The sequence below is a fragment of the Rattus norvegicus genome, chromosome 5 (genome assembly GCF_021556685.1).
Source record: "Rattus norvegicus strain SHRSP/BbbUtx chromosome 5, alternate assembly SHRSP_T2T, whole genome shotgun sequence".
In the NCBI taxonomy this organism is placed as follows: domain Eukaryota; kingdom Metazoa; phylum Chordata; class Mammalia; order Rodentia; family Muridae; genus Rattus; species Rattus norvegicus.
In genome coordinates, this window is record NC_141538.1 from 6,783,255 (window position 1) to 6,805,898 (window position 22,644).

Sequence of the window (22,644 nt, forward strand, 5' to 3'; positions counted from 1 at the left end):
TTCGGGGTCGACACCTCTGTCTCCTGCACAGGATACGTGTCAACCCGGAGATCCCCGTAATAGATCTCCATAATAAACCTCGCCTTTGCTTATTACATCCAAAATGGTCTCTCTGTGTCTGGGGTCCGCGATTTCCCGCGACTTTAGAAAGGATCTCTCTTCGGGGATCTTTCAAAACCAAAGAATTAAAACAGAAAAAGTCACTTCTGGTTTCTAGCTGGTGCCAGAACCTCACTGATTCTGGCCCAGAGCTCCCTGCTACCAAACACCATGGGAGAGAGAGCTCATCTCCCAGACATATGGGCAATCCTGAGACTGCAGGGCAGGAGAGACAGCCACTCCTGCCCACATTTGCCCACATCTCTGGCACAAGAAGAAACTGTATAGGGCTTCTGGGAATACGAAGATAGGGGCATTCAAGCCGCAAGAGCCCTGGCAGTCCAGACTGTGCCCAAATCTGAAGTGACCCGTCAAAGAGCTCCCTGCACCCAAATCCAGTAGGAGGGAGAATTAGACCTTCAGAGGGGCAGACATGCCAGGGAAAACAGAGGAGACTACACTCTGCCCACATTTCTGACTATAGAGGAAAACACCTAGCATGATCTGGGCCCCCCTTTGCATAGGGACCACGGAGAAGGAGGGACAGGCCTTTGTCTTTGCTGCCCTCTTAGAGAGCTGAAACCTACCCCCAAGGAACAACATCAGGCCCAAGACCAGAGGTAAGATAAACATTACTGCTTCAAGTGACCTGCCTGGTAGACTAATGACACATGCTGACAGGAACAGCTAAAATCCAGTAGACAGAAACGACTACAAGCCTGAAAGCAGAACACTCTGTTCCAATAACTGGCTGAAAGAAAATAGGAAAACAGGTCTACAGGACTCCTGGCACACAGGACTACAGGAAGGTCAAGCCAATGGTAGAAATAGTGAAACAAGGTAACACCAGAGACAACCTAATGGAAAGAGGCAAGCACAGGAAACCAAGAAACAGAAACCAAGACTACAGAGCAACATAACAGCCTAATTCTCCCACCAAAGCAAACACTGAATATCCAAACACACCAGAAAAGCAAGATCTAGATTTAAAATCACATTTGATCATGACCTTGAAGGACTTTAAGAAAAAAATAAAGAACTCCCTTAGAGAAATGCAGGAAAACACAAGTAAACAAGTAGTAGTAGAAATATCCCTGAAAGAATGACAGGAAAACACAATCAAACAGGTGAAGGATTAAAATGGAAATAGAAACAATAAAGAAAGCACAAAGCACAACCCTGGATACAGAAAACCAAAGGAAAAGACAAGGAGCCATAGATACAAGCATCACCAACAGAATACAGGACATAGAGGAGAGAATCTCAGGAGCAGAAGATTCCATAGAAATCATCAACACAACTGTAATATAAAATGAAAAAAGCTACAGGCCCAAAACGTACAGGAAATCCAGGACAAAATGAGAAGATCAAATCTAAGGATAATAGGTATAGAAGAGAGTGAGGACTCCCAACTCAAAGCACCAGTAAACATCTTCAACAAAATTGTAGAAGGAAACAACTTCCCTAACCTTAAAAAAGAGATGTCCATAAACATACAAGAAACCTACAGAACTCCAAATAGATTGGACCAGAAAAGAAACTCCTCCTGTCACATAATAGTCAAACCAAAAAATGCACAAAACAGAGAAAGAATATTAAAAGCAGTAAGGGAAAAAGGTCAAGTAACATATAAAGGCAGACCTATAAGAATCACACCAGACTTCTCATAAGAGAATATGAAAACCAGAAGATCCTGGACAGTTCCTAAGAGAACACAAATGCCAGCCCAGGTTACTGTATCCAGCAAACCTCTCAATTAACATAGATGGAGATACCAAGATATTCCATGACAAAACCAAATTTACACAGTATCATTCTAAAAATACAGCCCTACAAAGGATAATAAATGTTAAAGCCCAACAAAAGAAGGCAAGCTACACCCTAGAAAACGCAAGAAAATAATCATTTTGTTAAAAAAAAAAACAAAACAAAGAGAAGACAAGCACACAAACATACTCTCACCTCCACATACGAAGATAACAGGAAGCAACAATCAAATTCCTTAATATCGCTAAATATCAACGGACTCAATTCCCCAATAAAAAGATAGAGATTAACACACTAGATATGTAATGAGGACCCTGGACCTTGCTGCCAAAAGGAAACGCACTTCAAAGACAAAGACAGACACTACCTCAGAGTAAAAGACTGGAAAACAATTTTCCAAGCAAATGGTCTGAAGAAGCAAGCTGGACTAGCCATTCAAATATCAAACAAAATTGGTTTTCAACCAAAAGTCCTCAAAAATGATAGGGAAGGACACTTCATATTGATCAAAGGAAAAATCCACCAAGATGAACTCTCAATCCTAAATATCTATGCTCCAAATACAAATGTACCTACATACATGAAAGAAACCTTACTAAAGCTCAAAGCACACATTGTACCTCACACAATAAAACTAGGAGGTTTCAACACCCCACTCTCATCAATGGACATATCATAGAAACAGAAATTAAAAAGAGACATAAACAGACTAACCGAAATTATGAACCAAAGTGACTTAACAGATATTTAGAGAAAATTATATACTAAAACAAAAGGATATACCTTATTTTCACCACCTCATGGTACTCTATCCAAAATTGACCATATAATCAGGCACAAAATAGGCCTCAACAGTTACAGAAAGATAGAAATAATCCCATGCATCCTATCAGATCAACACGGGCTAAAGCTGGCCTTCAATAACAATAAGGAAAGAATGCCCACATGTACATGGAAGTTGAACAATGCTCTACTCAATGATAACCTGGTCAAGGAAGAAATAAAGAAAGAAATAAAGACTTCTTAGAATTTAATGAAAATGAAGGTACAAAATACCCAAACTTATGGGAAACAATGAAAGCTGTGCTAAGAGGAAAACTCATAGCTCTGAGTGCCTGCAGAAAGAAACAGGAGAAAGCATATGTCAGCAGCTTGACAGCACATCTAAAAGCTCTAGAACAAAAAGAAGCAAGTACACCTAGGAGGAGTAAAAGGCAGGAAATAATCAAACTCAGAGCTGAAATCAACCAAGTACAAACAAAAATGACCATACAAAGAATCAACAGAACCAAAGACTGGTTCTTTGAGAAAATCAACAAGATAGATAAACCCTTAGCCAGACTAAAGAGAGGACACAGAGAGTGTGCCCAAATTAACAAAACCAGAATTGAAAAGGGAGACATGACAACAGAATCAGAGGAAATTCAAAAAATCATCAGATCCTACTACAAAAGCCTATATTCAACAAAACTTGAAAATCTGCAGGAAAGGGACAATTTCCTAGACAGATACCACGTACCGAAGTAAAATCAGGAACAGGTAAATCATTTAAACAACCCCATAATTCCTAATGAAATAAAAGCAGTCATTAAAGGTCTCCCACCCAAAAAGAGCCTAGGTCCAGACGGGTTTAGTGCAGAATTCTATCAGACCTTCATAGAAGACATCATACCAATACTATCCAAACTATTCCACAAAATTGAAACAGGTGGAGCACTACCAAATTCCTTCTATGAAGCCACAATTACTCTTATACCTAAACCACACAAAGACCCAACAAAGAAAGAGAACTTCAGACCAATTTTGCTTATGAATATCGACACAAAAATACTCAATAACATTCTGGCAAACCGAATTCAAGAGCACATCAAAACAATCATCCACTATGATCGAGTAGGCTTCATCCCAGCCATGCAGGGGTGGTTTAATATATGGAAAACCATCAACGTGATCCATTATATAAACAAACTGAAAGATCAAAACCACATGATCATTTCATTAGATGCTGAGAAAGCATTTGACAAAATTCAACACCCCTTCATGATGAAAGTCCTGGAAAGAATAGGAATTCGAGGGCCATACCTAAACATAGTAAAAGCCCAAATACAGCAAACCAGTCACTAACATTAAAACAATTGGAGAGAAACTTGAAGCAATCCCACTAAAATCAGAGACTAGATAAGGCTGGATACTCTTTCCCTACTTATTCAATATAGTTCTCAAAGTCTTAGCAAGAGCAATAAGAAAACAAAAAGAGATCAAATGGATACAGATTGGAAAGGAAGAAGTCAAAATATCACTATTTACAGATGATATAATAGTATATTTATGTGATCCCAAAAGTTCCACCAGAGAACTACTAAACCTGATAAACAACTTCATCAAAGTGGCTGGGTATACAGAGAACTACTAAACCTGATAAACAGCTTTAGGAAAGTGGCTGGGTATAAAATTAACTCAAATAAATCAGTAGCCTTTCTCTACACAAAAGAGAAACAAGCCGAGACAGAAATGAGGGAAACGACACCCTTCATAATAGTCCCAAATAATATAAAATACCTCGGTGTTACTCTAACCAAGCAAGTAAATATCTGTATGATAAAAACTTCAAGTCTCTGAAGAAAGAAATTGAAGAAGACCTCAGAAGATGGAAAGATCTCGCATGTTCATGGATTGGCAGGATTAACATAGTAAAAATGGCCATTTTACCAAAAGCGATCTACAGATTCAAGGCAATCCCCATCAAAATGCCAATCCAATTCTTCAGAGAGTTAGAGAAAACAATTTGCAAATTCATCTGGAATAACAAAAAACCCAGGATAGCTAAAACTATCCTTAACAATAAAAAGACTACTGGGGGAATCACTATCCATGAACTGAAACAGTATTACAGAGCAATAGTGATAAAACCTGCATGGTATTGGTACAGAGACAGACAAAAAAAACAGTGGAATACAATTAAAGACCCGGAAATGAACCCACACACCTATGGTCAACTGATTTTTGAGAAAGGAGCCAAAGCCATACAATGGAAAAAAGATAGCATTTTCAGCATATGGTGCTGGTTCCACTGGAAGTCAGCAAGTAGAAGAATGCAGATCGATCCATGCTTATCACCCTGCACAAAGCTTAAGTCCAAGTGGATCAAGGACCTCCACATCAAACCAGATAACTCAAACTAGTAGGAAAAAAGATGGGGAAAAATCTCGAACACATGAGCACTGGAGAAAATTTCCTGAACAAAACACCAATGGCCTAAGGTATTAGATCAAGAGTCGACAAATGGGATCTCATAAAACTGCAAAGCTTCTGTAAGGCAAAAAACACTTTTCTCAGGACAAAACAGCAACCAACAGATTGGGAAAAGATCTTTACCAATCTTACAACAGATAGAGGGCTTATATCCAAAATATACAAAGAACAGAAGAAGTTAGACCACACGGAGACAAATAACCCTATTAAAAAATGTGGTTCGACACCCGCGGATCCCGGCCCGCAGCAGCTCTCTGCTCCCAGACCCGGTGAGAGAGAGACCCAACCGCCTGGTCAGGTGGGCACTCCTGAGGCTGCAGAGCGGAAGAGACCACCAACATTGCTCACCCCTGCCCACATCCCTGGCCCAAGAGGAAACTGTATAAGGCCTCTGGGCTCCCGTGGGGGAGGGCCCAGGAGCGGCAGGACCCCTGCCAGAGACACCGCCGGACCCTGAAGGAAACAGACCGGATAAACAGTTCTCTGCACCCAAATCCCGTGGGAGGGAGAGCTAAACCTTCAGAGAGGCAGACAAGCCTGGGAAACCAGAAGAGACTGCTCCCTGCACACACATCTCGGACGCCAGAGGAAAAAGCCAAAGACCATCTGGAACCCTGGTGCACTGAAGCTCCCGGAAGGGGCGGCACAGGTCTTCCTGGTTGCTGCCGCTGCAGAGAGCCCCTGGGCAGCACCCCACGAGCGAACCTGAGCCTCGGGACCACAGGTAAGACCAAATTTTCTGCTGCAAGAAAGCTGCCTGGTGAACTCAAGACACAGGCCCACAGGAACAGCTGAAGACCTGTAGAGAGGAAAAACTACACGCCCGAAAGCAGAACACTCTGTCCCCATAACTGACTGAAAGAGAGGAAAACAGGTCTACAGCACTCCTGACACACAGGCTTATAGGACAGTCTAGCCACTGTCAGAAATAGCAGAACAAAGTAACACTAGAGATAATCTGATGGCGAGAGGCAAGCGCAGGAACCCAAGCAACAGAAACCAAGACTACATGCCATCATCAGAGCCCAATTCTCCCACCAAAACAAACATGGAATATCCAAACACACCAGAAAAGCAAGATCTAGTTTCAAAATCATATTTGATCATGATGCTGGAGGACTTCAAGAAAGACATGAACACACTTAGGGAAGCACAGGAAAACATTAATAAACAAGTAAAAGCCTACAGAGAGGAATCGCAAAAATCCCTGAAAGAATTCCAGGAAAACACAATCAAACAGTTGAAGGAATTAAAAATGGAAATAGAAGCAATCAAGAAAGAACACATGGAAACAACCCTGGATATAGAAAACCAAAAGAAGAGACAAGGAGCTATAGATACAAACTTCACCAACAGAATACAAGAGATGGAAGAGAGAATCTCAGGAGCAGAAGATTTCATAGAAATCATTGACTCAACTGTCAAAGATAATGTAAAGCAGAAAAAGCTACTGGTCCAAAACATACAGGAAATCCAGGACTCAATGAGAAGATCAAACCTAAGGATAATAGGTATAGAAGAGAGTGAAGACTCCCAGCTCAAAGGACCAGTAAATATCTTCAACAAAATCATAGAAGAAAACTTCCCTAACGTAAAAAAAGAGATACCCATAGACATACAAGAAGCCTACAGAACTCCAAATAGATTGGACCAGAAAAGAAACACCTCCCGTCACATAATTGTCAAAACACCAAACGCACAAAATAAAGAAAGAATATTAAAAGCAGTAAGGGAAAAAGGTCAAGTAACATATAAAGGGAGACCTATCAGAATCACACCAGACTTCTCGCCAGAAACTATGAAGGCCAGAAGATCCTGGACTGATGTTATACAGACCCTAGGAGAACACAAATGCCAGCCCAGGTTACTCTATCCAGCAAAACTCTCAATTAACATTGATGGAGAAACCAATATATTCCATGACAAAACCAAATTTACACAATATCTTTCTACAAATCCAGCACTACAAAGGATAATAAAGGGTAAAGCCCAACATAAGGAGGCAAGCTATACCCTAGAAGAAGCAAGAAACTAATCGTCTTGGCAACAAAACAAAGAGAATGAAAGCACACAAACATAACCTCACATCCAAATATGAATATAACGGGAAGCAATAATCACTATTCCTTAATATCTCTCAATATCAATGGCCTCAACTCCCCAATAAAAAGACATAGATTAACAAACTGGATACGCAACGAGGACCCAGCATTCTGCTGCCTACAGGAAACACACCTCAGAGACAAAGACAGACACTACCTCAGAGTGAAAGGCTGGAAAACAACTTTCCAAGCAAATGGTCAGAAGAAGCAAGCTGGAGTAGCCATTCTAATATCAAATAAAATCAATTTCCAACTAAAAGTCATCAAAAAAGATAAGGAAGGACACTTCATATTCATCAAAGGAAAAATCAACCAAGATGAACTCTCAATCCTAAATATCTATGCCCCAAATACAAGGGCACCTACATACGTAAAAGAAACCTTACTAAAGCTCAAAACACACATTGCACCTCACACAATAATAGTGGGAGATTTCAACACCCCACTCTCATCAATGGACAGATCATGGAAACAGAAATTAAACAGTGATGTAGACAGACTAAGAGAAGTCATGAGCAAAATGGACTTAACGGATATTTATAGAACATTCTATCCTAAAGCAAAAGGATATACCTTCTTCTCAGCCCCTCATGGTACTTTCTCCAAAATTGACCATATAATTGGTCAAAAAACGGGCCTCAACAGGTACAGAAAGATAGATATAATCCCATGCGTGCTATCGGACCGCCACGGCCTAAAACTGGTCTTCAATAATAATAAGGGAAGAATGCCCACATATACGTGGAAATTGAACAATGCTCTACTCAATGATAACCTGGTCAAGGAAGAAATAAGGAAAGAAATTAAAAACTTTTTAGAATTAAATGAAAATGAAGATACAACATACTCAAACTTATGGGACACAATGAAAGCTGTGCTAAGAGGAAAACTCATAGCGCTGAGTGCCTGCAGAAAGAAACAGGAAAGAGCATATGTCAGCAGCTTGACAGCACACCTAAAAGGTCTAGAACAAAAAGAAGCAAATACACCCAGGAGGAGTAGAAGGCAGGAAATAATCAAACTCAGAGCTGAAATCAAACAAGTAGAAACAAAAAGGACCATAGAAAGAATCAACAGAACCAAAAGTTGGTTCTTTGAGAAAATCAACAAGATAGATAAACCCTTAGCCAGACTAACGAGAGGACACAGAGAGTGTGTCCAAATTAACAAAATCAGAAATGAAAAGGGAGACATAACTACAGATTCGGAGGAAATTCAAAAAATCATCAGATCTTACTATAAAAACCTATATTCAACAAAATTTGAAAATCTTCAGGAAATGGACAATTTCCTAGACAGATACCAGGTATCGAAGTTAAATCAGGAACAGATAAACCAGTTAAACAACCCCATAACTCCTAAGGAAATAGAAGCAGTCATTAAAGGTCTCCCAACCAAAAAGAGCCCAGGTCCAGACGGGTTTAGTGCAGAATTCTATCAAACCTTCATAGAAGACCTCATACCAATATTATCCAAACTATTCCACAAAATTGAAACAGATGGAGCCCTACCGAATTCCTTCTACGAAGCCACAATTACTCTTATACCTAAACCACACAAAGACACAACAAAGAAAGAGAACTTCAGACCAATTTCCCTTATGAATATCGACGCAAAAATACTCAATAAAATTCTGGCAAACCGAATTCAAGAGCACATCAAAACAATCATCCACCATGATCAAGTAGGCTTCATCCCAGGCATGCAGGGATGGTTTAATATACGGAAAACCATCAACGTGATCCATTATATAAACAAACTGAAAGAACAGAACCACATGATCATTTCATTAGATGCTGAGAAAGCATTTGACAAAATTCAACACTCCTTCATGATAAAAGTCCTGGAAAGAATAGGAATTCAAGGCCCATACCTAAACATAGTAAAAGCCATATACAGCAAACCAGTTGCTAACATTAAGCTAAATGGAGAGAAACTTGAAGCAATCCCACTAAAATCAGGGACTAGACAAGGCTGCCCACTCTCTCCCTACTTATTCAATATAGTTCTTGAAGTTCTAGCCAGAGCAATCAGACAACAAAAGGAGATCAAAGGGATACAGATCGGCAAAGAAGAGGTCAAAATATCACTATTTGCAGATGACATGATAGTATATTTAAGTGATCCCAAAAGTTCCACCAGAGAACTACTAAAGCTGATAAACAACCTCAGCAAAGTGGCTGGGTATAAAATTAACTCAAATAAATCAGTTGCCTTCCTCTATACAAAAGAGAAACAAGCCGAGAAAGAAATTAGGGAAACGACACCCTTCATAATAGACCCAAATAATATAAAGTACCTCGGTGTGACTTTAACCAAGCAAGTAAAAGATCTGTACAATAAGAACTTCAAGACACTGAAGAAAGAAATTGAAGAAGACCTCAGAAGATGGAAAGATCTCCCATGCTCATGGATTGGCAGGATTAATTTAGTAAAAATGGCCATTTTACCAAAAGCAATCTACAGATTCAATGCAATCCCCATCAAAATACCAATCCAATTCTTCAAAGAGTTAGACAGAACAATTTGCAAATTCATCTGGAATAACAAAAAACCCAGGATAGCTAAAGCTATCCTCAACAATAAAAGGACTTCAGGGGGAATCACTATCCCTGAACTCAAGCAGTATTACAGAGCAATAGTGATAAAAACTGCATGGTATTGGTACAGAGACAGACAGATAGACCAATGGAATAGAATTGAAGACCCAGAAATGAACCCACACACCTATGGTCACTTGATTTTTGACAAAGGAGCCAAAACCATCAAATGGAAAAAAGATAGCATTTTCAGCAAATGGTGCTGGTTCAACTGGAGGGCAACATGTAGAAGAATGCAGATCGATCCATGCTTATCACCCTGTACAAAAGCTTAAGTCCAAGTGGATCAAGGACCTCCACATCAAACCAGACACACTCAAACTAATAGAAGAAAAACTAGGGAAGCATCTGGAACACATGGGCACTGGAAAAAATTTCCTGAACAAAACACCAATGGCTTATGCTCTAAGATCAAGAATCGACAAATGGGATCTCATAAAACTGCAAAGCTTCTGTAAGGCAAAGGACACTGTGGTTAGGACAAAACGGCAACCAACAGATTGGGAAAAGATCTTTACCAATCCTACAACAGATAGAGGCCTTATATCCAAAATATACAAAGAACTCAAGAAGTTAGACCGCAGGGAAACAAATAACCGTATTAAAAAATGGGGTTCAGAGCTAAACAAAGAATTCACAGCTGAGGAATGCCGAATGGCTGAGAAACACCTAAAGAAATGTTCAACATCTTTAATCATAAGGGAAATGCAAATCAAAAGAACCCTGAGATTTCACCTCACACCAGTGCGATTGGCTAAGGTCAAAAACTCAGGTGACAGCAGATGCTGGCGAGGATGTGGAGAAAGAGGAACACTCCTCCATTGTTGGTGGGATTGCAGACTGGTAAAACCATTCTGGAAATCAGTCTGGAGGTTCCTCAGAAAATTGGACATTGAACTGCCTGAGGATCCAGCTATACCTCTCTTGGGCATATACCCAAAAGATGCCTCAACATATAAAAGAGACACGTGCTCCACTATGTTCATCGCAGCCTTATTTATAATAGCCAGAAAATGGAAAGAACCCAGATGCCCTTCAACAGAGGAATGGATACAGAAAATGTGGTACATCTACACAATGGAATATTACTCAGCTATCAAAAACAACGAGTTTATGAAATTCGTAGGCAAATGGTTGGAACTGGAAAATATCATCCTGAGTGAGCTAACCCAATCACAGAAAGACATACATGGTATGCACTCATTGATAAGTGGCTATTAGCCCAAATGCTTGAATTACCCTAGATCCCTAGAACAAACGAAACTCAAGACGGATGATCAAAATGTGAATGCTTCACTCCTTCTTTAAATGAGGAAAAAGAATACCCTTGGCAGGGAAGGGAGAGGCAAAGATTAAAACAGAGACTGAAGGAACACCCATTCAGAGCCTGCCCCACATGTGGCCCATACATATACAGCCACCCAATTAGACAAGATGGATGAAGCAAAGAAGTGCAGACCGACAGGAGCCGGATGTAGATCGCTCCTGAGAGACACAGCCAGAATACAGCAAATATAGAGGCAAATGCCAGCAGCAAACCACTGAACTGAGAATAGGTCCCCTATTGAAGGAATCAGAGAAAGAACTGGAAGAGCTTGAAGGGGCTCGAGACCCCAAAAGTATAACAATGCCAAGCAACCAGAGCTTCCAGGGACTAAGCCACTACCTAAAGACTATACATGGACTGACCCTGGACTCTGACCCCATAGGTAGCAATGAATATCCTAGTAAGAGCACCAGTGGAAGGGGAAGCCCTGGGTCCTGCTAAGACTGAACCCCCAGTGAACTAGTCTATGGGGGGAGGGTGGCAATTTGGGGAGGGTTGGGAGGGGAACACCCATAAGGAAGGGGAGGGGGGAGGGGGATGTTTGCCCGGAAACCGGGAAAGGGAATAACACTCGAAATGTATATAAGAAATACTCAAGTTAATAAAAAAAAAATGTGGTTCAGAGCTAAACAAAGAACTCACAGCTAAGGAATGCTGAATGGCTGAGAAACACCTAAAGAAATATTCAACATCTTTAGTCATAAGGGAAATGCGAATCAAAACAACCCTGTGATTTCACCTCACACCAGTGAGAATGGCTAAGATCAAAGATTCAGGTGACAGCAAATGCTGGCAAGGATGTGGAGAATGAGAAACACTCCTCCATTGTTGGTGGGACTGCAAACTGGTACAACGATTCTGGAAATCAGTCTGCAGGTTCCTCAGAAAATTGGACATTGCGCTACCTGAGGAACCAGCTACAACTCTCTTGGGCATATACCCAAAAGATGCCCCAACATATAATAAAGACACATGCTCCACTATGTTCATAGCAGCCTTATTTATAATAGCCAGAAGTTGGAAAGAACCCAGACGCCCTGCAACAAAGGAATGGATACAGAAAATGTGGTACATCTACATAATGGAATATTATTCAGCTATCAAAAACAATGACTTTATGAAATTCATAGGCAAATGCATGGAACTGGAAAATATCATCTTGAGTGAGGTAACCCAATCACAGAAAAACACACATGGTATTCACTCACTGACAAGTGGCTATTAGCCCAAATGCTTGAATTACCCTAGATGCACAGAACACATGAAACTCAAAAAGTATGACCAACATTTGGATTCTTCACTTCTTCTTTAAAAGGGGAACAAAAATATCCTTAGGATGGAATAGGGAGGCAAAATTAGAGCAGAGGCCAAAGGAACACCCATTCAGAGCCTGCCCTACATGTGGCCCATACATATACTGCCACCAAACTACATAAGATGGATGAGGTAAAGAAGTACAGGCTGACAGGAACCGCATGTAGATCTCTCCTGAGAGACACAGCCAGAATATGCCAAATACATAAGCAAATGCCAGCAAGAAACCACTGAACTGAGAACAGGAACCCCATTGAGGAATCAGAGAAAGGAGGTAGAGAGCTGAAATGGCTTCAGACCCCTGAAGAAGAACAATGCCAACCAACGAGAGTTTCCAGGGACTAAGCCACTACCCAAAGTCTATACATGGACTGACCCTGGGCTCCAACTGCATAGGTAGCAATAAGTAGCCTAGTAAGGGCACCAGTGGAAGGGGAAGCCCTTGGTTCTGCCAGAGCTGGACCACCAGTGAATGGGTTTCTTGTGTGGAGGGCAGTAATGGGGGGAGTTTTGGGAGGGGAACACCCACATAGATTTGGAGGGAAAGGGAATTGGGGGATGTTGGCATGGAATCCGGGAAAGGGAATAACATTTGAAATGTAAATAAGAAACACCCAATTTAATAAAGGTGGAAAAAACTATAAAACACTTATAAGAAAAAAAGGAAAAAAAGGCAAAACTTTCTCTGAATACTTCATCACATAAAAGCCTGCTTTTTCTATTCCAAACAGTTTGTTTCATGCATTCTGAAGCTTCAGAAACAGCTGAATTGTACCCCTGAATACTTCTTATACTAGTCAAAGTCAAATTTAATATAAAATGATAAGAAAACATGTGTACAAGCCCACAGTTTATAACATTTTCCACATGACTACCTCAGAGATCTTTTTGTACGTACACTGTGTTTCTCCTCCTTCTTTGTCTCCACTGGTACTTTTCAACAAGAACGACTCAAAATGTCTGTAAGACTACTGAGTGTTCCAACCTTTGCTTTCAATCCATTTGTGGACAGAGCCAGCACTTATGAACTTTTACCAAACCATCAACACCGGTTTCAGAACTCACTGCTCCCTGTTTAATTCAGTTAGAATCTGTTTTTCTTCAGGATTGTTTAACAGGTCCACTAAGTCACAGGCAGAATGCCAACTTCTGCCTTTAGATCTTGGCTTCTATTCCACCCCCTAAGCCTGAGAAAATGACAGAGAAATTAGCTTTAAATACTTGCTTCCTTTTTAAAAATAAACTATAAAAATTGTAACAAAATCATTGCTTTTTATTTACTTAGTAGTTTTGAATCACAAAAACTGGCCGACAGTGAGGATAAATTTAAATAATCAAATGATAAAAGTATTGTATGAATGTTTATAAGCAGTATATGAGTAGGTTTAGATCACTTTATATGGTAACCAAAAACCATATAAGGACACAATTCATGAGACAAGTTTTCAGCAGAAGATAATTCGTGAGACTTACGCTCTTCCCAAGGCATCAGGATAAAGAATTACAGATTAAAAAGAACACAGATACAGCAGTCAAGCTTCAGGAGCCCTGCAGTCCAGACTGCACCCAGATCTGAAAGGACCCAATCAAATAGCTCCCTGTACCCAAATCCCATGGGAGGGAGAGCTAGACCTCCGGAGGAGTAGACACGCCTGGGAAACCAGAGGAGACTGCTCTGCCCACATTTCTGACTCTAGATGAAAACAGCTAGCGCCATCTAGGGTCCCTATGCACAGAGACCTAGGAGAGTAGGGGCAGGCCCTACTGATTCCCACACACAGGGACAGCTGAAAGTCAGTGGAAAGGAACAACTACACATCTGAGAGCAGAACACTCTGTTCCCATAACTGACTGAAAGAAACAGGAAAACAGGTCTACAGCACTGCTGACACACAGGCCTATAGGAAAGTCAAGCCACTGTCAGAAATAGCAAAACACCTAATAGCAGAAACAACCTGATGGTGAGAGGTAAGCACAGGAACCCAAGCAACAGACACCAAGACTACATGGCATCATCAGAGCCCAATTCTCGCACCAAAGCAAACACTGAATATCCAAACACACCAGAAAAGCAAGATCTAGATTTAAAATCACATTTGATCATGACGTTGGAGGACTTTAAGAAAAAAATAAAGAACTTCCTTAGAGAAATGCAGGAAAACACAAGTAAACAAGTAGAAGCCTTTAGAGATGAAACACAAAAATCCGTGAAAGAATTACAGGAAAACACAATCAAACAGGTGAAGAAATTGAAAATGGAAATAGAAACAATAAAGGAAGCACAAAGGGAGACAGCCCTGGATATAGAAAACCAAAGGAACAGACAAGGAGCCATAGATACAAGCATCACAAACAGAATACAAGACATAGAGGAGAGAATCTCAGGAGCAGATGATTCCATAGAAATCATTGAAAAAACTGTCAAAGATAATGTAAAAAGAAAAAAGCTACTGGCCCAAAACATACAGGAAATCCAGGACAAAATGAGAAGATCAAATCTAAGGATAATAGGTATAGAAGAGACTGAGGACTCCCAACTCAAAGCAACAGTAAATATCTTCAACAAAATTATAGAAGGAAACTTTCCTAACCTTAAAAAAGAGATGTCCATAAACATACAAGAAACCTACAGAAGTCCAAATAGATAGGACCAGAAAAGAAACTCTTCCTGTCACATAATAGTCAAAACAACAAATGAACAAAACAAAGAAAGAATATTAAAAGCAGTAAGGGGAAAAGGTCAAGTAACATATAAAGGCAGACCTATAAGAATCACACCAGACTTCTCATAAGAGAATATGAAAACCAGAAGATCCTGGACAGTTCCTAAGAGAACACAAATGCCAGCCCAGGTTACTGTATCCAGCAAACCTCTCAATTAACATAGATGGAGATACCAAGATATTCCATGACAAAACCAAATTTACACAGTATCATTCTAAAAATACAGCCCTACAAAGGATAATAAATGTTAAAGCCCAACAAAAGAAGGCAAGCTACACCCTAGAAAACGCAAGAAATGGGGACCCCCATTGATGGAATCACAGAAAGGACTGAAAGAGCTGAAGGGGCTTGAAACCCCGTATGAACAACAATGAGAACCAACCAGAGCTTCCAGGGACTAAGCCACTACCCAAAGGCTATACATGGATTGACCCTGGGCCCCAATTCATTGTTAGCAATGAATAGCCTAGTAGGGTCACCAGTGGAAGGGGAAGTCCTTGGCCCTGGGAAGGCTGGACCTCCAGTGAATGGGATTGTTGGGGGAGAGTGGAAATGGGGGGAGGATGGAGAGGGGAACACCCACATAGAAGTGGAGGGGGAGTGGTTAGGGGGATGTTGGCCTGAAAACCAGGAAAGGGAACAACATTTGAAATGTAAATAAATATCCAATTTAATAAAGATGGGAGAAAAAAAAAAGAACACAGATCTAAGTGGAATTCATTTAGCTCCATTTCAACATGCTTTTGTTTTCCCCTAACAGACAGTCTTCCAAATTGGAAGCAAGAGAGCAAAAAATTTTACCAAATTTCAAGCTTCTGAGCACAGTCTACTTAACTTAAATGTTATCCTTTCTTTGAACCAAGAACTTCAACTTTATTTAATTCTTTTATTGTTTAAGAATTTCATATACATATATGATGTGATTTGATCAAATCCAACCCCTCTATCTTAGTTAGGTTTTTCCATTGCTAGGAAGAATCACCATGACCAAAGCGTCTTTTATAAAGAAAATTATTTAACTGGTGCTACCTCATAGTTTCAGTCTTTTATCATCATGGCAGGAAGAATAGCAGCATGCAAACAGGTGTCCTGGAGAAATTCTACATCTTGATTCGAAGGCGTCAGAAAGAAATTCTTATTCTACATTGGATGGAGCCTCAAAGTCCACCACCTCAGTGACACACTTCCTTGAGCAAGACGATACCTACTCCAACAATGCCACAGGCTCCTACCCAATTCTTCCCATACACCGCCACTACTTTTCCCTCATAACTTCATGGAATTCCTCCTTTTTGCTTGTTTGTTGTAATGTGCTGAATCTATTTAGTGTTCCTGTACATGAATTGGTATAGGACAGTCTACTGAAGTACAGGTAACCTCTCTGAAAATGCATTGTGTGCCAGCAACTTGTTAAAGGTACCCTGATTCCTGACCAAGGCAGGTCAAATCCCCAGGGACCCTAAAAGTGATGGCAGGTGCATTCCCAGCCTCCCAGATCAGAGTGTCACTAGCTGCAGCCTGCCACAAACCCCTATAGAGAGGTTTGAGACAGACCAAGGCAAGTAGAGCCATGTCCCAAGCCCCTCCTCCACAGGTGAGGAAGTAACCACAGGTTACATAGGCTTAAAACAGATCAGTCACAGAAGACAATGCCCCAAGCCCCTCATCCACAGGTGAGGACATGACCACTGGTCACATAGGCTCAAGGCAGATCAGTCATGGAGACAGGATCACAACCCCAAATATGTAGATGAGGTCTGACCCACCTAAAAAACTGTATTTAAGGAGCGTGTTCAGAATTAAAGGTGTGCAAGAATCACTCCATCGTCTGAGAGCTTCTGACATAAGAGAACATTACCACTTGGGGGAGATATCTGCTCTCCCAAAATCGTCACCTTCCTGCACCCCTCTCTGGCTAGTCCATCTCCTGCTGGCTAAGCCTGAACTCAAACCAGTTCTGCCCGAGTTCTCCTCCTTTCTTCTAGCCAGACCAAAGATCTTCGTGGAAAAGCTCCAGGCACAGAGGCCCACAATGCCTCACTGAAGAAAAATGATTTTCCCTTCCACAACAGCCATCAGTTGCTAATAGCTCACCAACTAGGTGTGGGACTTCATGAGTCTTCCCTGATCCTGGGTGAGATTTTGGCTGACCTAATCTTGTGTAGATCTTGTCCGTTTAGTTATTGCTCCCCTGAGTTCATGTGTTATAGGGTCCTGTCATACTCTCAAATACTGTTTTCAAGCAAACATCCATTACCTCTCATTCTTACAGTATTTCTCTCTCCTCATCCTGGATGATCCTGAGTCTCGCGGCACTGGGTGTAATATAGATATCCACGTTAGAGCTAAACATTCCATAACATCTTACTTTCTGCACACTGATCAGTTTTGGGTCTCTGTGCTAATACAGCTTGTGTAAAAAGAAGCATCCTTGATAAATGTTGTGGGATGTCTTAATCTATATGTTTAAGTATGAGAATTAAGGAGCTATCTACTACTATGTTCATAGTAGAAGTATTATGCTCTTCACTGGTGCCTCTGACCTTACCATCCATGAGTTTTAAGTCTAGTTACTGGTCCCCCGAGATCCTTGTTTCGCAGAAGGCTTTGAATCCAACCAAGAAGCAGTTAGTCTTGTAACATCCATACTACTATTACAAAGGGGAAATATAGGATCCAACTGATCAACAACTTCAAAAGAAGTAATCCATACCTATCACTTACCTTTTTTTTTTCCTCGATAGTTTATGATATTGGGTACAAACAGTTCCCTCCCACTAGTATAACTTCATTTAAACTATTTTATATTCTGTCTGCATATCTTTATGTACATATGTATATATGTATTTATGTGTGTTTAATAAGTTAATATAGTAAATTTCCATATGACTTTTTCAAAGTTCTACAGTGTTAGTTATTATTCCCCACATTTCCTTCTCTACCTTGCCCTGCCATCCCACTCCATTTAATCTTTTCTATTCCATCATTCCCCTTTCCTGTTTTTGCACTGCTCACATACTAACATTTTCTTAAGCCCAGAATAGTGTCCAGCTTTTTATGTGTACTGCAATTTAGGCCAAAATATCTAAAGATTCAAAGATAATTTTCAAATATCAGAAACAATATGCTCCATTTTTATCTCTGAATCTTGGTTACTTTTCTCACAATAATTATTTCCAGCTCTGTCCATGTACCTTCCAATTTATAATTCCATATTTCTTTGTAGTTGAAGAGTAATCTACTTTTATAAACACCATATGTTCATTGTTCATTGATTGTTGGATATTTTGAAAAAAATAAGAATGCATATGAATGAACAATTTTTTTTGTGTGTTAGGATATAGAAACATGTTTGGAAACATGTCCAGGAGTGTTGTATTATGTCTATCTTTTTGAGGAAGCTCCACACTGTTTTACATAGTGGCTATTTCAATTTCTACTCTACCAATGGTGAATAATTGCTCTCCACTTTCCCAGCACGCATGTCAGTATTTGTTACCATTTGTTTTTATATTAACAACCTAAACGTAGTTTTAGTTTGCATTTCCCAAAAGCTAAGACTATTGAACACTGTCTTAAAAAATATTTCCCAGCCATCTGTATATACCTTTTTGAGAACTCTCTGTTTATTTCCATGCCTCAGGTTTTTTTTTTTTTTTATTAACTTGAGTATTTCTTATATACATTTCAAGTGTTATTCCCTTTCCCGGTTTCCGGGCAAACATCCCCCTCCCCCCTCCCCTTCCTTATGGGTGTTCCCCTCCCAACCCTCCCCCCATTGCCGCCTTCCCCCCATAGACTAGTTCACTGGGGGTTCAGTCTTAGCAGGACACAGAGCTTCCCCTTCCACTGGTGCTCTTACTAGGATATTCATTGCTACCTATGGGGTCAGAGTCCAGGGTCAGTCCATGTATAGTCTTTAGGTAGTGGCTTAGTCCCTGGAAGCTCTGGTTGCTTGGCATTGTTGTACTTTTGGGGTCTCGAGTCCCTTCAAGCTCTTCCAGTTCTTTCTCTGATTCCTTCAATAGGGGACCTATTCTCAGTTCAGTGGTTTGCTGCTGGCATTCGCCTCTATATTTGCTGTATTCTGGCTGTGTCTCTCAGGAGCGATCTACATCCGGCTCCTGTCGGTCTGCACTTCTTTGCTTCATCCATCTTGTCTAATTGGGTGGCTGTATATGTATGGGCCACATGTGGGGCAGGCTCTGAATGGGTGTTCGTTCAGTCTCTGTTTTAATCTTTGCCTCTCCCTTCCCTGCAAAGGGTATTCTTTTTCCTCATTTAAAGAAGGAGTGAAGCATTCACATTTTGATCATCCGTCTTGAGTTTCGTTTGTTCTAGGGATCTAGGGTAATTCAAGCATTTGGGCTAATAGCCACTTATCAATGAGTGCATACCATGTATGTCTTTCTGTGATTGGGTTAGCTCACTCAGGATGATATTTTCCAGTTCCAACCATTTGCCTACGAATTTCATAAACTCGTTGTTTTTGATAGCTGAGTAATATTCCATTGTGTAGATGTACCACATTTTCTGTATCCATTCCTCTGTTGAAGGGCATCTGGGTTCTTTCCATTTTCTGGCTATTATAAATAAGGCTGCGATGAACATAGTGGAGCACGTGTCTCTTTTATATGTTGAGGCATCTTTTGGGTATATGCCCAAGAGAGGTATAGCTGGATCCTCAGGCAGTTCAATGTCCAATTTTCTGAGGAACCTCCAGACTGATTTCCAGAATGGTTTTACCAGTCTGCAATCCCACCAACAATGGAGGAGTGTTCCTCTTTCTCCACATCCTCGCCAGCATCTGCTGTCACCTGAGTTTTTGATCTTAGCCAATCGCACTGGTGTGAGGTGAAATCTCAGGGTTGTTTTGATTTGCATTTCCCTTATGACTAAAGATGTTGAACATTTCTTTAGGTGTTTCTCCGCCATTCGGCATTCCTCAGCTGTGAATTCTTTGTTTAGCTCTGAACCCCATTTTTTAATAGGGTTATTTGTTTCCCTGCGGTCTAACTTCTTGAGTTCTTTGTATATTTTGGATATAAGGCCTCTATCTGTTGTAGGATTGGTAAAGATCTTTTCCCAATCTGTTGGTTTTTAAATGTGTGTATCTTTGTTATTTGTGCTGTTATTTTCTTTGTTGTTAAATTTTTGGAGTCCCTTGTGTATTCTAGACACATAACCTTGGCCACAGAATCTGGCCAATTATCCTTTGTGCCAACTTCTTTATTCTGATTCTACTATCATTTGATTAACTAAAGACAAAAAAGAAGTCAAGGAAACAACCTAAGGAGTTAAGCAATCTGTTATTATGTTAAGAACTTGGAGATTGTCAATACAAGAGAATTTGTATCTGATGTGATAACAATTATGTCTGATAATAGTGATGTGTCTGATGCTGTCACAGTTGCTGTTTAAACTTGCTGTTCTGTTTTGCCTTGTTTTAAACCAAAATATGTTTACTTCTACTGAAGTTATTAGTTAAAAATGTCAAAGAATCCAGCATCAAAAGAGCTTCTATACAGCTAAGGAGACTTTGATTGAGGAAGAAGATACCCACAAAATACAAGACTATCTTTGTCAGCTGTACATTTGACAGTAGCTTAATATCGAAAATATACAAAGAATTTTAAAAAAACAGTCAAGAAAACAACTTAATTTTAAAAATGGGATAAGGATCTAAACAGAGTTCTTCATAAAAGAATAAAATGGTCAAAACTACTTCAAAATCTTCATCTGTATCAAATAAAAATGCAAACATTCTCTCTCTGTCTTTCTGCCTCTCTCTGTCTCTCTCTCTCTTTGAGTGTGTGTGTGTGTGTGTGTGTGTGTGTGTGTGTGCATGCGTTTGTATGCTTTAGTAGTTACTATTATGATTTCCACCAGTTTTCTCCTAGGACTTTAATTTTTTTATTTTCCTAACACATCACCTCTAACCAGAGTTTGAAATAAAAACTAGGCTTTTAAAAAATGATCCTGAGTGAGGTAACTCAATCACAGAAAAACACACTTGGTATGCATTCACTGATAGCTGGACATTAGCCAAAAAGCTCAAATTACCAAGATGCAATCCACAGACTACAGGAAGTTCAAGAAGAAGAATGACCAAAATGTGGATGCTCACACTCCTTCTTAAAAGGGGGAAAATATCCATATGAGGGGATATGGAAGCAAAGTTTAGAGCAGTGACTCAAGGAATGGCCATTCAGAGCCTGCCCCACATGTGGCCCACATGTGTATATATATATATATATATATATATATATATATATATATATATATATACACAGCCACTAAAACTAGATAAGATTGATGAAGCTAAAAAGTACATGCTGAAAGGGACCAGATATAGAGCTCTCCTGAGAGACACATGCAGAGCATGTCCAATACAGGGGTCAATGCTAGCAACAAACCACACAACTGAGAACAGGACCCCCTTGGGAGGAATTAGAGGAAGGATTTAAAGAGTTGAAGGAGATTGCAACCCTGTGGAAACAACAATGCCAACTCACCAGAGCTTCCAGGGACTAAACCAGTGCTGAAAGACTATACAGGTACTGACCAAGGGCTCCAACTGCATATGTAGCAGAGAATAGCCTTGTTGGGGCACCAGTGGAAGGGGAAGCCCTTGGTCCTGCCAAGGTTGAGCCCCCAGTGCAGGGGAATATGGGAGGCAATAAGGGGGATGTATGGGGGAATACCTGTGTGGGGGAGGGTGAGGGGAGGGGATGGGGGCTTAAGTACAGGAAACCAGGAAAGGGATTAACATTTGAATTGTAAGTAAAGAAATATATCTAATAAAAATTTTTTTTTTAAAAAAAGGAAAACTAAAATTGGCTAGGTTTAGCTTCCACTCCCCAATATGCAAATTAAAGAGATAAGTCATAGTGAAAAGCAGAGAGATTTATCCTATTTGGTCATACTGGGCAGAATAAATAAAGTATTCAATAACCTTCTGCCTATCCTCAGCTTGCTGGCATGAGCTTTACGTTTAAAATGGAGAAGAACTGGGGCAAAGAGAATGAAATAAACATAATTAAAATGGTCAAGATGTGGTCTCAGTAATTACTGTCTCAGATCTGGTTCTGTAAGGTCATCAAAAAACTCTCCTTGTGGCTATCATCTCTTGTCATTTCTATGATAAACCTATTTCGTACAAGAGCATCATTTCTACTCCAGAGGAAAACGTCACCCTCATGGGTAATCTTTGTCACTGGGAATAGAAGTGGTGTCTGTGCAGGAGAGTAGGCTTTTGGGGGTAATTCCAGTTGACTACAGATTTAGATCAGTGACTTATCTTTTTTCTTCAGCCAAAATGAAGGAGAGTGATAGGTATGAAATGAAGGCAACAATGTCAAGCTTTCATCCTGCTTTTAGTTGACTTGTGAGTCAAAATGAGGCGTCAACACTTGAGCAAAGCATTTTTTTCGAAGAGCCTTTTTCAAATTTCTTTTGG